General features: G+C 40.4%; 1 protein-coding gene across 4 annotated transcripts in view; it reads right to left on the reverse strand.

Moving 5' to 3' along the window:
• SLC7A2 (solute carrier family 7 member 2) overlaps positions 1 to 9,508 on the reverse strand; it is a 54,170-nt gene extending 44,662 nt beyond the window's left edge. For 2 of the 4 annotated variants that reach the window (XM_059844730.1, XM_059844727.1), the window contains exons 1-2: positions 8,991 to 9,508; positions 7,865 to 7,950 (exon numbers count right to left, since the gene is read on the reverse strand). The gene's annotated coding sequence lies outside the window, so the exon portion shown is untranslated. Of the gene's footprint in view, positions 1 to 7,864; positions 8,024 to 8,990 lie in introns of those variants that run through there. The other 2 variants (XM_059844725.1, XM_059844726.1) reach the window with 2 other exon arrangements.
• Positions 9,509 to 13,654: the final 4,146 nt, after the last annotated feature.

A 13,654-nucleotide genomic window follows, 5' to 3' on the forward strand; every position in this document is an offset into this window, starting at 1 on the left:
TACTAATAAATGCAAATGAGAGTTGAGATAGTGTTTGGGATGGGGAGGGAAGAGGAAAGATATTTGCCGCTTTGGTGATTTCACTGGTTCCTATGAAAAGATTCTCTATATTTTCAGTCAAACAGAGATCAGAAACACGTCAAATATGCAATACAGGAGCTACAGTTAGATAACCATTTCACATTCAAGTCATTCACCAAGCCAGTCTAGAAGAGCATGACTAAAAATGCACTTGGTAAATGTCATCTTCTTGCTTGAAAAAGTATTAGTTTCTTTAGTTCCAGTCCAAAGGAATAAAACTATGGAGCTGAACTCTACAAGACCTCCTTTGTTGCAGGAAAAGAATGATTCTAAATGCCAAAACTTACTTCAAAAGTTTGAGGGATACCATTGTCATGGTCAAAGTTTTTAAACTAATGCTTTCTTCAGTGACAAAGATGGTCTAAAAAGAAGTGAAGACAAAAATCAGAGTGTGTAAGAGAAATTATGTTATGTTTTACAGCTATGTGGAGCGTGCTAAATAGTTTCTTCCAACGGCTGTACAATTGAAGCAGCTCACACTACTCAGTCTGTTCTCTCCTCTCTGTCTGTTCCTTAGCTGTGGCTGCATAGCCATGTGTGTGGCCATTCCTACTGGAATAGGGAACTGATCCTCAATCAAAAGTATCCCAAGAAAAAAGATTAATGTTCCCTAATCCAGTTCATCACACAGAACCACAAGCAGCTGTGCAGGCACAGAGGGATGGTTACAGGAGCAGGAACAAGAGATAGCAGCCTGGAGCACAACATAAGAGTTCCTTATGCTGACACTGCTTCAGTAAGAAATGTACAAATTGTACCTGTGAGCCCATCCAGGCCCGGAAAACTGCTTGTTTCACAGAGCATAGTGGATACATTTTAATGAATTGCGATGAAAGAGTAAACATTCACTTTACATAATCAGGAAGCTGACTTAATTTATTGTGTGTGAATAAAAATGCAACATAAACAGTATTTAACTGCAAATTCTGCTCATTTTGCATCTGGTTCATTGAACTAAGTGCAACCCATCTGTTACCATATAGGACAGAAAAGCTGTCAAACAGGAAAAAAACCCCTCTTATTTAATACAACTCTAAAATTATTTGCTTAGACAGCTAATGAAGTGGAGAATATAGGCAATTAAACTCCACATAAGACTTTGCAGAGTACTGTAAAATTGAATAAAGGTTTATAAATGTTTGTTACTGAGACAATTAGAAATACAAAATGGGGTTATTGTCTGATGTTGAAACTAATTATTTCAAATCAAGACACATGCATAAATTAAAAAATAAACTAAAACAGTCTAATAAATTATTTCTAAGAGCTGGACATTGCATGGGGGACTGAAAAACATTCTGGACCAGACACTCAGAAGCACTGTTCCACTGAGGAATAAATGTTGAGACAATTAGAACAGATTTCCTTCACTTAGAGAAAGTACATTCCAGGGCTGATTTTTCCCTCTCAGTTTCTTCTCTCTACCATGCAAAATCCACACAATGAATCCCTCACTGCTCTAAGACATTCATTCTAGCAGAACACCTCATGGCAAATGATAAATTACTACCACATGGTATTTTTCAGCATCAGGCTCTACCATGATAATGAAAGTTGCATTTTCTTGGGACAAATGGGATATCTCCAAATGATACACAAACATCTACTTTTTAACTCCTGAAAACTTATAGGAATTGCCTCAAAAATCTAAAGGTGCTGGTTGACATAATCCCCAAGAAGAGATTATACAGTTTCAGAGAGAATTCAAAAGAGAGCAGGAAAAACTAAGCAAGTGTGGAGAAACGAACAAAAAGCAAGACTGGTAGGAAAGTCATATATTAATATCATATTGTAATTGGCAAACCTACAATAAAAATAAGCTGTAAAATGTATGATTTTTGGGAGTACATGTGTTTGGGGAGGGCAGTGGAAGATCACTGATTAGTCTGCATGATGATCTTGGCCTAGAGCATCCATGAACTCAAGTTCTGGTGTGACTGTCAAGCACTTCAACAAAATCAAATAGTTATTGTTCCTAATTAGGAAAGCAATTTTTAACTCTATATTACTTTTAGATAATATACTTAATAAAGAAAGAAACCGAGAACACATCAGTTTCACTTTTCTGTGAAAAGTGTTGTGAAGTTACAACACTTTCTATATAAAATATACTTATGAACATGTCATTCCTGCAGAAGCATGTATTGAAATACTTTCAGTGTCCAAAGTATGCAGTTAAATAATTTTGGTGTCCTTTGTGGGATTGTTCAAACCTATTTACTTTATTGCCTGGTCAGCAAGAGTAAAACCAAGTCCACGAAGTAAGATCTTCCTCCTAGTGTTCTGTAAGCAAGTCAGCACTGAATGTTCTACTGATAATACATTCAATTTTCCTGCCATTTTCCAGAGACCTGATATGGCTCACAATGTTCTATGCAGCACAAGAACTTATGCAGAATGTGACTGAAAACCTAGAGCTCTCAGGTGATCTAGATCAACCACAGGTCTTGAAAAAACCTGTTCAAACCCTCAGGAGCACACACCACATGACTCACCATTGCTTCTCTCTGTCGCATCTCAGCTACAAACTGCCACAGGGAACCCCACAGTATTCTTTTTTCTCATGTTACTGGCATAACACAAGTTTGCCACTGATCCATCTCCACACACTGCTCATTATTTTCCTAGATGTTGACGAAAAACCCTGGGAAAACCTCTGGAAAAACCCCATAAGGCCCAGAAAAAAACTCTGGCAAAATCCTGGAAAACCCTCTGGGAAAAGCCCTGGAAAATCCCTGGAAAAAACCCTGGAGAAACCATGTATTTCCCGGAGCAGAAAACCATGAAGTTATTCTGTATAAACTGATGTAAACATGAAGTATAGGAGTCTTTACTGCACTGAAAAAAGGAGCAGGAAAACAGCAAAAAAAGCACTCTGAGAATATGAGGAACAGCAACTCACAATTGAGGCTTCCTTGGGAGATATTTTAACCTTTTTAATAGTAACTATTCTGGCCAATTTGGGTTTGGGGCACTGAATAAAACCAAGAGAAATTATAAGATACTTGTCAAAGAATGGCAAGGACAGGAACACAGGCTACTTTAAAACAATGAAAACCTCAAAGCAGGTCTATTATATACAATAGGAAGTCTTCCCAAAAATAGTGTTTTAAGAAACACTGATTTCTATTCCTCTGGACTTCTCCATCTGCAGTGAATATTATAATTTCAAATTTCACAGTGTTTCTAACTAAGCACCATGTACTTCTTGGTAATTCATATATTTGAATTTTTCATATTGAATCTTTTTACTGATCTAGTTTGACATAAGTGCAATTTTTCTCTTACTAGTTTGCTGGCATAGCAATTTACCTAGCGCATACTCATGTCTTCTTGAAAAATATTTTTTTTAAAAAAGCCAAATTCATAGATGTAGAAGGTGCCTTCTATAAACAGGCCAGAAGGAAGCCTCCAGCTCAGGACTTCCCTCTTCACTCAGGATGAGACCTTGCTATGCCTGTAGAACAGCCCCTCTTAATCAAAAAGTGCCCAGGGCCCCTCCTTGAGTCTTCATAAAGAAAGAGGGTGGGCTCAGGTTGGTAAACCGTGTATAGAGATAAGGCATAAAAATTTGCTAAAAACATATTGCTGAGGAAAAACAAAAACCACAGAACATGTAAATTACTATGTACTTATTATTGCACATAACAAACCTGATGTTTCATGGTACTTTTTCAGTACTCCCCTAAAAAGTTCTCCCTGTCTTCAAATCCTTGCAGCAAGAACAGGGCAAATAAATTCTGAAACTGATTATACTCAAAGATTTATCACTACTTTAAAGTTAGAATGTCATTACAAGGATCAAAAATACTGCCTACTCATCTAAACTAATGGCTCCAAAAAGCACACTGAAGCACTGTACCTCTGAAAAGAATCACACATGCATGCTAATTCTATATATCCACAAGACTTTCATCTAATTCACAGTGCTGGAAGTTATTTCCTGGCAAGTCACATCCCATCATTTTCTCTCGACTGCATGATAGTCCAAAAAAATCTGAGGGCAAAATAAAATTAATATCATACCAAATAATTAATAAACTGAATATTCAGAGGAATTAATTTAGGCCCTCACAGGAGTAATCAGATACCTGCACAGTATCCAAATGTTTCAATTTCCTTAAATAATATGGAGATGTTTCTCAGTCTAAGGAAACTGAAAAAATAACTGAAAACAATCCCTTCCAAATTCTCTTTCAATTATTATTTATTCCATGACCACAATGTGCATGGTACTGCACAAGCAAAATAAAATAAAATAAGCACAATTGCTTTCCCATGTTGTCAAGCAGCTTGCAATACAACTCCAGGCAAAGAATAACTAACCTCCAACAAAGTGAGCAAGAAGCAGAGATCAGCTACAGATGTGGATAAGCTGTTATATAGCTCATCCACTTCATTCACTGTTACTACAATAAAGGAAATGAAGATTATATTGCACTGAATCCAACTCCCTCCCCCTAAAAAAGTCACCTAAAGCATAATGTTCTTTAAAGCAACAATAAATTCATTCCATGCATTTCTCAAAGAAAAATATTCTGGAAAGAAAAAGCACAGGTGGAGTAAATTTGTATATTAAATACAGACGATGTAAGAAAAATCTGGCAAAATCACTTGGTACAGTTTGTCTTTTCCTTCAGTCCAGTCTCAGCTGGCAAATGTTCTCTAGTTAAGCTAGCTCCCTGCAGAAGATTATTTTGCATTTTGCCAGCTGACACTTCTACGTTTTGTTACCTTGCTGCAACAGACTCACAAAAATTCTAGTAAGCAGTTAATTAGATTAATGCAATCATCCCTTTCTAGTAGTACATCTGACAACATAATTTTCAGAAATTAGGCATTTAGGGAGAACAGCAATGCAAGAAAACTCTGAAAACTGGTGTTCCCATCACAAAGAGGCAAAACTACCCTGCTATTAGCAATAGAGGGAACTGCAGCATAACACTGAATCACCAACACTGACTCTGCTGTTTTGATTACTTATCAGAAACAGCAGATGCTGTGTGTACTCCACTGCACAGGGAACAGAGAGCACCAAAACCCACCTCTCTCCAGCAACTGCATGGAGGTCCTTTGGGTCACCTTCATTAACTACTGTGTGTGGTAGGAAAAGTTAACTCCAAAAGTGAAAGGGAAGAACCAGTGAGCAATCATGACGATAATATGATGGTTTATGTATGATTTCTTCTTCCTGTGTGGCTGGTTTGCTACTACTTGTCAGACACATGCAACCATTCAGACACTAATGAGAGACTATACTCTTCCAAAGTAAGTGTTGTGGAAGTCATCCTATGGTCTGAATTTTTATGTAAATTAGCTTTAGATACTGTTTCTAGAAGCCATAACCCAAACTAGAGCAGATAGTTGTCATCAGAGCTCTGGTGTTACTATTCCATGCCATTCAAAAGGTCATTGCTGTCTGGGCAAAATTTTGAGAGGGTCCATCTGTCTTCAAGATTCTATAAACTTTACAATATGTGAATGGAGATATATTTTATTTGTGAGGACGTCTGTTATTAAGATGAACCATAAAATGTTCTACTCCAGTTTGTTGCTTAATTCTTCATAACAGATGTTGGGGGGCTGCTAACATATATTCACAACCGTCACACATATACTTGAAGTCCATGTAGTTTAGGACAGAATCTCTACAGCCACAGTAAAGATAGGATAGATATGGCAATTGTCTATGTATGCCATGCCTGCAGCACCTCTCCACCCTCAATAAACACAGGCTCAACACCAGCCATTAAATTATCAATTTTTCAGACTGTCACAATGTGCCCACCCTAAGTTCTACAGGGGTTCAGTTCACAGTCAAGTGAGAAAGAGGGATATTCATGTATGCAACTGCTGTAGATCATATATTGACATTAAGAGACTTGCAACAATCATCTCACAACCGGAATGCTTTATTTGAGGTAATTTCTTCTCCAGTTGTGTGTAGAACAAGATGTCCTGAAATCATCCTGTGGTCAGTCACATTTCCCATCAGTGTCGTACATCCATTCAGAAATCTCTCATTCCACACACATGAAATCTGATGCAGGAACTCGTGAAGACAAGGACAACATGCAGTGCATTTCTAAATGATCTTTTCCTTGGAGTATGTCCACTTGGATAAATAACAATTTTGAGATCAGGCAAGATCTTGGATGATTTTCAGCAATGACTAAGCTTAGGAGTCCCAGAAGCCACTTTGCTAGTAACCTTTATAACTCTCACTGGAGTTGTAGTGGCAGATCACTTATACAAATGCTTTTCCCAGCAGAAAGGAGGACACATTTGTCTTTTTCTGAAAGCTCAACTGTTTGCTTCCAAGAGCCCTGTCAGTTGAGTTACCAATACTCAATTTCTCAGCTGCTAAACCAGTGGGATGAAGTTCTCCCCAACTGCCGAACGAACAAAAGGATGAAGAATTGAGAAGCCTGAGGATCAGAATTGTATCATGAAACTGAAGGATCAAGTACCATGTGCTAAATGGCAAAGGTATTGTGAAGATCGACACTTTCAGACACATTAAAATTTACAGACACTGAAACATGGCTCCAAATACTTTTTACTACACTGTACAAGTTTTAATAATTTCAGCAACATATAAAATGATTTTTAATATCTCAGTATGGAAAAAGCTAATATGAATGCATCCTTTAAAGCCACAAATATGCATTGAAATGGTATTGCTAGCTTTCTACACTTTTGGCTATATGGCATTTATAGATCCCTAACTAAAATATGGTAAGTGCATTAATTTATTAACACAATGCTCTCAGGCACATGGTGTGATTTTTCAGGCTGTCCTGTGCAGGCCAGGTATTGGACCTCAATGATCCTTGTGGGTTCCTCCTGACCCAGGATATTCTGTGATTCTATGACTATTAAGAAAATTGAAACTCATTTTGATTTAATCTGTGTGTACAAAACTAGAAACAGCTACCTTGTCATTTATCTTAGCAAGTACACTTTTACTGAGATCAGGAACCTTGGTCAGACCATTTATGCATGCACACAGCAGCCAACACACCGAGCTTCAGGATATAAACTTCATTGCATTTAAACTTGACAGAGTGCAGGGTTTCATCCACATCTGAAGAACCAAATTGCATTTTAGTAACATCACTTAGAAGACTACTCCATGCAAGAATATTCTTTATCACAACATGTGGCAAAAGAGTAAAAATGCATGTCATTCATATGCTTTTCATAAGACACCAATATGGCTACTTATGTCTTTGTGGGGCTGTTTTATTTCTGTGCCAATTTGTATCAGAACCCGATGGACTGGGGTTTAGGAGAATTGTGTGGTCAGGGGCAGAGTCAAATGAAATCAACTGCAGCCATGGAGATCTGCTTACAGGAACAGGGCAGGCAGACACCATTTATTTTTCTGTCTGGGCATGTAGTACCTCATAGATGTCAATGAAAACAAACTTAACTTTTGTATAGGCACGATGCCTATTTTTACTGTTGATGTTTTAATGCCATTAGGTAACACAAACCAGAACTCAAAACATTTTCCACAGTGTTCCAAGACCCAGTGTGTACTGAGTCTGCTCAGTGTCTACAGGAACTTTTATAGAATGTGTTTTGTCTTTTTAGCATAAACAAACTACCATCAGCTTGTTTCAATATATACAAGTTCTATATGCCACGATCCCTTGTCTTACCTCCTCCATCTCTGAAACATCCAGATGCCTCACAATAGATTTGTTTTTATTTTAACAGGAAGAATATAAGGAAAAACATTTGAAAGCTTGTAAAATAATGTTGGGTATTACTATACCTGAAGCAGAGGGCAAGCTTGAAGAAAGTCCTTTCACACCTTAGGCCAAACTTCAGGAAACTTCTGGTCCTTTCACAGGTAAGTTGCTGGAATGATGTGTTAAGCACTAGCATAAAAATCAGCAGAAACTACATGTGCTGTCAGAACTGAAGTGGTGTGAGACCACGCCCCCCCCTCCTTCCCCAAAACTAATGTAATTCAGCCAAATTGATGGAGTTCACCCAGACCCTGCATCCGATTGATAATGCTCTACCATCCAAACAGTATCACAAACCTCAAGTGATACCAAATATTTTAAAGTGGAAGGATTATGTTCTGCTGCTTCTGATACCTTAAATTTTAAACTTATTTTACTGGACTCATTTTCTCCAGCTGTCAGTAGCATTATATGTAGGGTCATATATATTTCAAACACATTTCTAGATGTAAACATGCAAAGTTGGCAGAAAGGAACATTTCCTAAACTTGTTTTACCACGGTTAGGGATCTGCACGTACTCCAGGCTCTCCACTGAAGTGTGATACCCCCAACTTCCCAAAACACACTGAAGAGCTGGAGTTGCGCTGCGACTGTGTGCTTTGGGTCAGTAACACCTGGACGGGTCACACCTGCACGGACCACACCTCCAGGTAAAGCCAATGCCTTGAGAGAGCTTGTCAGGAACCCAAGGAGGGGCGTTTCACCCATCGACGCCTCCAAATCTTTACAGTAGCAGCAAATGCCACCCCAGGACCAGCAAACAAGGTCCCAGAGGTGCCGCCCAGGAGCCTTTCCCCTTGTGCCACATCCAGCCCCTCTCCCCCCGGCTGCAGCAGCCCAGGGCCGGCAGGGCAACCCCAGCGCCGCTCTTCCGACCCCGGGCTTTAAAAGGCAGCAGGGAACTCCTGTGCTTCTCTCCCCGCGCAAGCCGCCCAGCTCAAGTTATCAAGTTATTCCAGCCAGGAATAACTCCTGGGAGCGAGGCGGGGATCAGCGCCCCTCCGGCCGCACATGCCTGGCTGGACCTGGGACTTAGGACCCCTCTCCACCGCGTCCAAGCCGCCGAGAGGCCCCGACAGCGGCGTTTCCCCCAACCCCTCGCCCACCCGGTCCCGAGGAAGGCAAGGCGGAGAGGGGAGTCACTTACGCGGCCCGGGCACGGCTCCCTGCGGCGGCGGGGCTGCGCTGCCAGCGGCGGGGCTCTCTCGGCGGCCAAAGCCGGGGCGCTCCTCCCCTCAGGGAGCCCCCGTGCCCGGCCTTCCCACACGTGCGGGCAAACCCCACCCTGCCGACCCCCTGCCCGCCCTTCCTTCTTCTCCTCCCTTCAGTGGCCAGGGCAGTGCGCTCCGCTGAGCGGCGCGGGAGCGCCGCCGGGATCGGAGAATTCCCTGAAGGGTCGGGCCGCGTTCCCTGCCGTGTACCCCGGGGAAGGGAGGCCGGCCAGCCCCGGCATCGGGGACTCGGAGCCTGTGCAGATACCCCCGCTCCCCCGCCCTCACTGCCCCTCCGCGGGAGCGACCATTGGAGTCCCAGCCGCGACGCTCTCCCGCTTCTCATTCCCAGCAACCACGGGCTTCTCTAACATTGCTTTGCCCCGAGGGGTTTCATGTTCCGCACGCGAGTAGCCCTGGCGGGGGGTTCGTGGATAATACGCCCTCAGAAACAATTTTCCCCGCAGCATCATAAGGGTGAGCCTGCGGGCGGGTGTGTGCCTGCCCGGGCTTTGTGCCGGAGGCAGGAGGAGAGGCTTCTCCAGGGCCGGCCGCCTCCCAAACGCCCTTTGCCGCAGGTACTGACCTATTCTTTCTGGTGACCCAAGAGGACCTGATAGAAGGCCTGGAGTTGTGTCAAGGGAGGTTTAGGTCAGATATTTGGGAAAAAAATTCACCCAGAAGGTGGTTGGGCACTGGAACAGGCTCCCCAGGGAAGCGGTCACAGCACCAAGCTGAGTTCAAGATGCATTTGGACAATGCTCTCAGGCACATGGTGTGACTCTTGGGGCTGTCTTGTGCAGAACTGGACTGTGATGATCCTAGTGGGTCCCTTCCAACTCAGAATACTCTGTGTGATTCTATGAATACATAAAATCCTTGTACACACCTTTACAAATTTTGGCTGTGGACCTGCTCATCTCTTTTTTTATGATATTCTGTCACTATATATGGGGGGGTGTGTGTGTACAAATATATGTAAATATTTACATTATATGTGCATATACCCTCACACATGCATGCCTACTTTCAGGAACAGCCTTTCAAAAGTAGCTTAAATTCCATTTTTAACCTGGCTAGGTTTTGCCTTTATCCTTCGACAGGGGAAAGTCTTTCAGAACTAAATCTGAAAACAAAGTCAGACATCTATAATGCTGATTGAGTTCTCATTCCATCAGTCTCTTTCTTCTCACAGAAGAAGATCACATAAAGAGCCAAAATGACAAGATAAGAAGAGCAGAAACATTTGTGTGGGGGTCACTGTTTAGTGACTTAGCACTTCGTAAGTGAATTTATGCCTATAAATTAAATTATGCTCTTTTTGTATGCAGGAAAATAATCATGAACCATTCTGTTAAGCAATCATGTTGTATTCACTTGTGGCTGGACTCCTTTTACATTTAATTGTCATTAGAATTTTCCATGTTTCATTTTATGAACATTTCAGGTACAGTGTCATCAGCCTACTAAGAAATAGCTACATCAGTAAGGTAAGCAATACACTGAAGATATTTTTCAGTATGCACATCAGTTATTGCAAGAAATCATGTGACTAAGGGGCAGCCTATTTAACCAAAATATTAGCAATCAGAAAGTTATTTGTCTTTGCCCTCCCAATGTGCACAGAACAACAGTTCTGACTAAATATTCCAATCCGTATCAGGAAATTATGTATGTCATACATAAAATCTTCTGAATACTACTGAAGGGCAATTTTGGAGTAATTGGATTTGTAAACACAAATGTTTCACTAAATGCTCTATATATTACTTTACATGTGAGAAGTCAGATGTGAAAATAATTAAGCACAATGGAATAAATTATCATCACCAAATCTGTGACTTGGCAAGATATCTAACAAAATTATTTTTATGAACTTTCCAGTTACCCGGCATATTCTTGCTGTACTGTATGTGCTTTTATTGCATGAATATGATATGATCATTCTTCACCACATTCTTTAGCTGATAAATGCAAGGAAATTTTTATCATGGGTACAAAACAAAATGAAAAAACTACCCATCCTCTTTCTTTCCCTTGTTTTTCATCTACCTGAGTGAAGCAATTGAAACCTAAGACTGTTCTCATTTTGAAAATTCTAGTATTATCCTCTGTTAATATGTTCCTTTCACTTTCACATTTTCACTGTGGTTTTGCATGTAATTGTTTCTGTTCTGGTATTTACTGTCCTGTGTGTCCTATTGACAGGAGTAAATGTCAAAGAGATAGGACTAATATACTTAATGAACATATGGTAAACTTAGTCTCTTGAAGTTTAAACATGTACTTGTGAGCTGTGCTGGCTGGCGACCTGTGGGGAGTAGTCTAAGCTGTAGCCTCCTCCCTCTTCACCACCTAGCTCATGGCAAAGCTATTCATAAACAGTGGTCCTTTGAGGAATGTAAATGCTGTAAAAATGAAGGCATTCTTCCTTGCAAACAGGTTAATGCTGATATGGCCATGACAGAATTATGTAGCAGAGCAGAGGGTTCATGTTTTGGCTGCCTAGACTACATTCACTCATTAGATAACTAAGAACTTGTATTATGCTGGATGGATTGTCCTTTAAACTTTTAAAATACAAACACAGAGGGGGTGAAAATGTTTGTAAAGGAAAAAAAAGCCCAAAAGTATTTTTAATGTGTTAAAAAATAAAAAGCACTATACTTTTTTAGACTGAACAATAATAAAAGGTCATTTAAATAAATAATGTTAAAATAGTATTATATCTCTGTAAGTAATTAATTATCCATTTGTAGGGAAAAAAGAAGTATGAAGATTTAAAAGAATATCTACATGAACACTGGATGACAATTTTTAACAGTGGGGGATTGATTTTCCTTAGAGAACTTGTCCGTGTAGAGCCAAAAATGAATTATTGCTTTTCCCCAGTAGGAAAAAAAGTTCTAGCAGGACTTCATCCTCGGCTGCCCAAAGCAGGCTTGCCATTTGAGACTTCAAGGGGGTGTACCAAGGGGAGTGTAACGGGGAGTGGCAGGAGAGCTGCAATCATCTCCTGTTTTCCAGGGAACAACACTGAGGTAACTAATAACTACCTCCAGCAACCTATGGCAAGTCTCAGGCATTGAGCAACTGAAGCCATGTCAATGAAACTTTTAAAAGGAGAAGGAGCATGCCAAGAAACTTGGCCAGACTAGTCAGCAAAGAAAACATACTTTTTGTTTCAGTTTTCAGCAGGTTGCTGATGTATTAACCACTGCTTAGCAGTCTGTGTTCTCAATCTCAACACAGTCTCTTCAGGGATCAGAATTTACTTAAGTACTTAGGGTTTGATTAGCCATGATGAATCACATGAGTGGCCTCAGTTAGATAGCATTAGGTGACCTGCTGAAGCTGAACCAGCAGTGTGAGTTTTGGCCCATTTAGAGAAAGAAATGTACCTTATGGGCTTGTGAGGGTTGGCTTCTTTTCATCTCTTCTACTTTTCCACATGACCTGTGCATTGAATTGACACCTTAATTTGTCTGAGAGAAGTTAAGGAGGTAATCTCTTAAATTAAGTTGGAGTACTGATTTTGGTTTTCTACTTTTTCTAAGACATGAAATAGCTGCAAGGTTTTCAATCTGATCTGTGTGGCGCTGCTAGTTAAATTCAGAAAATGTATGCACTACTTATGCATTTATGCATTACATGCATTACTAAGGGGAGTTCTGCACAAAATTAGCATCTGCAAATGTAGGCTTGTTTGGTAAGTGGGGGCAGCAGAAAGAGAGCTACAATGTGTTGCAGCAGAATTTAAATGCTAAAGCTTAAACATGGTCCTGTAAAAGTGGTGCTGTTGGGTATTGTCATCAGTTCTGCATGCTCAGAATAGCTTCTGAGCCATAATTTTTCTTCTTTCCCAGCACCAACAGAACCCATAGACTGTATGACTTAATGCCCTCAGACACTCAGCTGTCTTGAAGAGTCTAAAATTTCAGTTTAGAGGAAGAAGGTACCGTGCCTGAGATTTATAAAGAAAGCTTGAATAACCAGATACAAATGCCCTTTCATTGAGCTTCTGGGATTCCTGAAAAAAAGTTCACACTTGAGAACAAACTGTTCTGTGCAAAGGTTTGTATGTTTCTGTGCAAAGGATGCTAAGGTTATCTTTTAACAAGTTTTTGATTCTGGATTGTGGTGACTATTATTTAGAGCCTTGTGTCTCTGCTATTACATTTTTCCTGACATGTGAACTTGGTTCTCCATAAGTCTGGAGGCACTTTAACACTCCATGCCAATTGTGTACTGTAGACACATGATGAGAAACACGAGCTGCTCTACAGGTTTCAGTCAGACAGTTAATTTTAATGCCAAAGGCAATTCTACATCAATGGCATTGGTCTTTAATTAATTAACAGTCTATTACTTTGATGTTCACCATACATTTTAGTTTTAGTTCAGCAGGTTTACACTGTATCCTTGAACTCCTTATCATAACCTCCAGCTCTCCTAAATCAGTTTCAGTATTTCAGCATGTCTCTGCCGCTCAGAAAACTGACCAAAATTTTTTAAAAATCATTTTTGAGAATAAAGTAATACTTTTAATCAGCTTTCCCAGGGAGATTTCACTGGCCTTTGGGTTGCTGTGCGGTCCCTC

Source organism: Haemorhous mexicanus, chromosome 4, assembly GCF_027477595.1.
Source record: "Haemorhous mexicanus isolate bHaeMex1 chromosome 4, bHaeMex1.pri, whole genome shotgun sequence".
NCBI lineage: Eukaryota > Metazoa > Chordata > Aves > Passeriformes > Fringillidae > Haemorhous > Haemorhous mexicanus.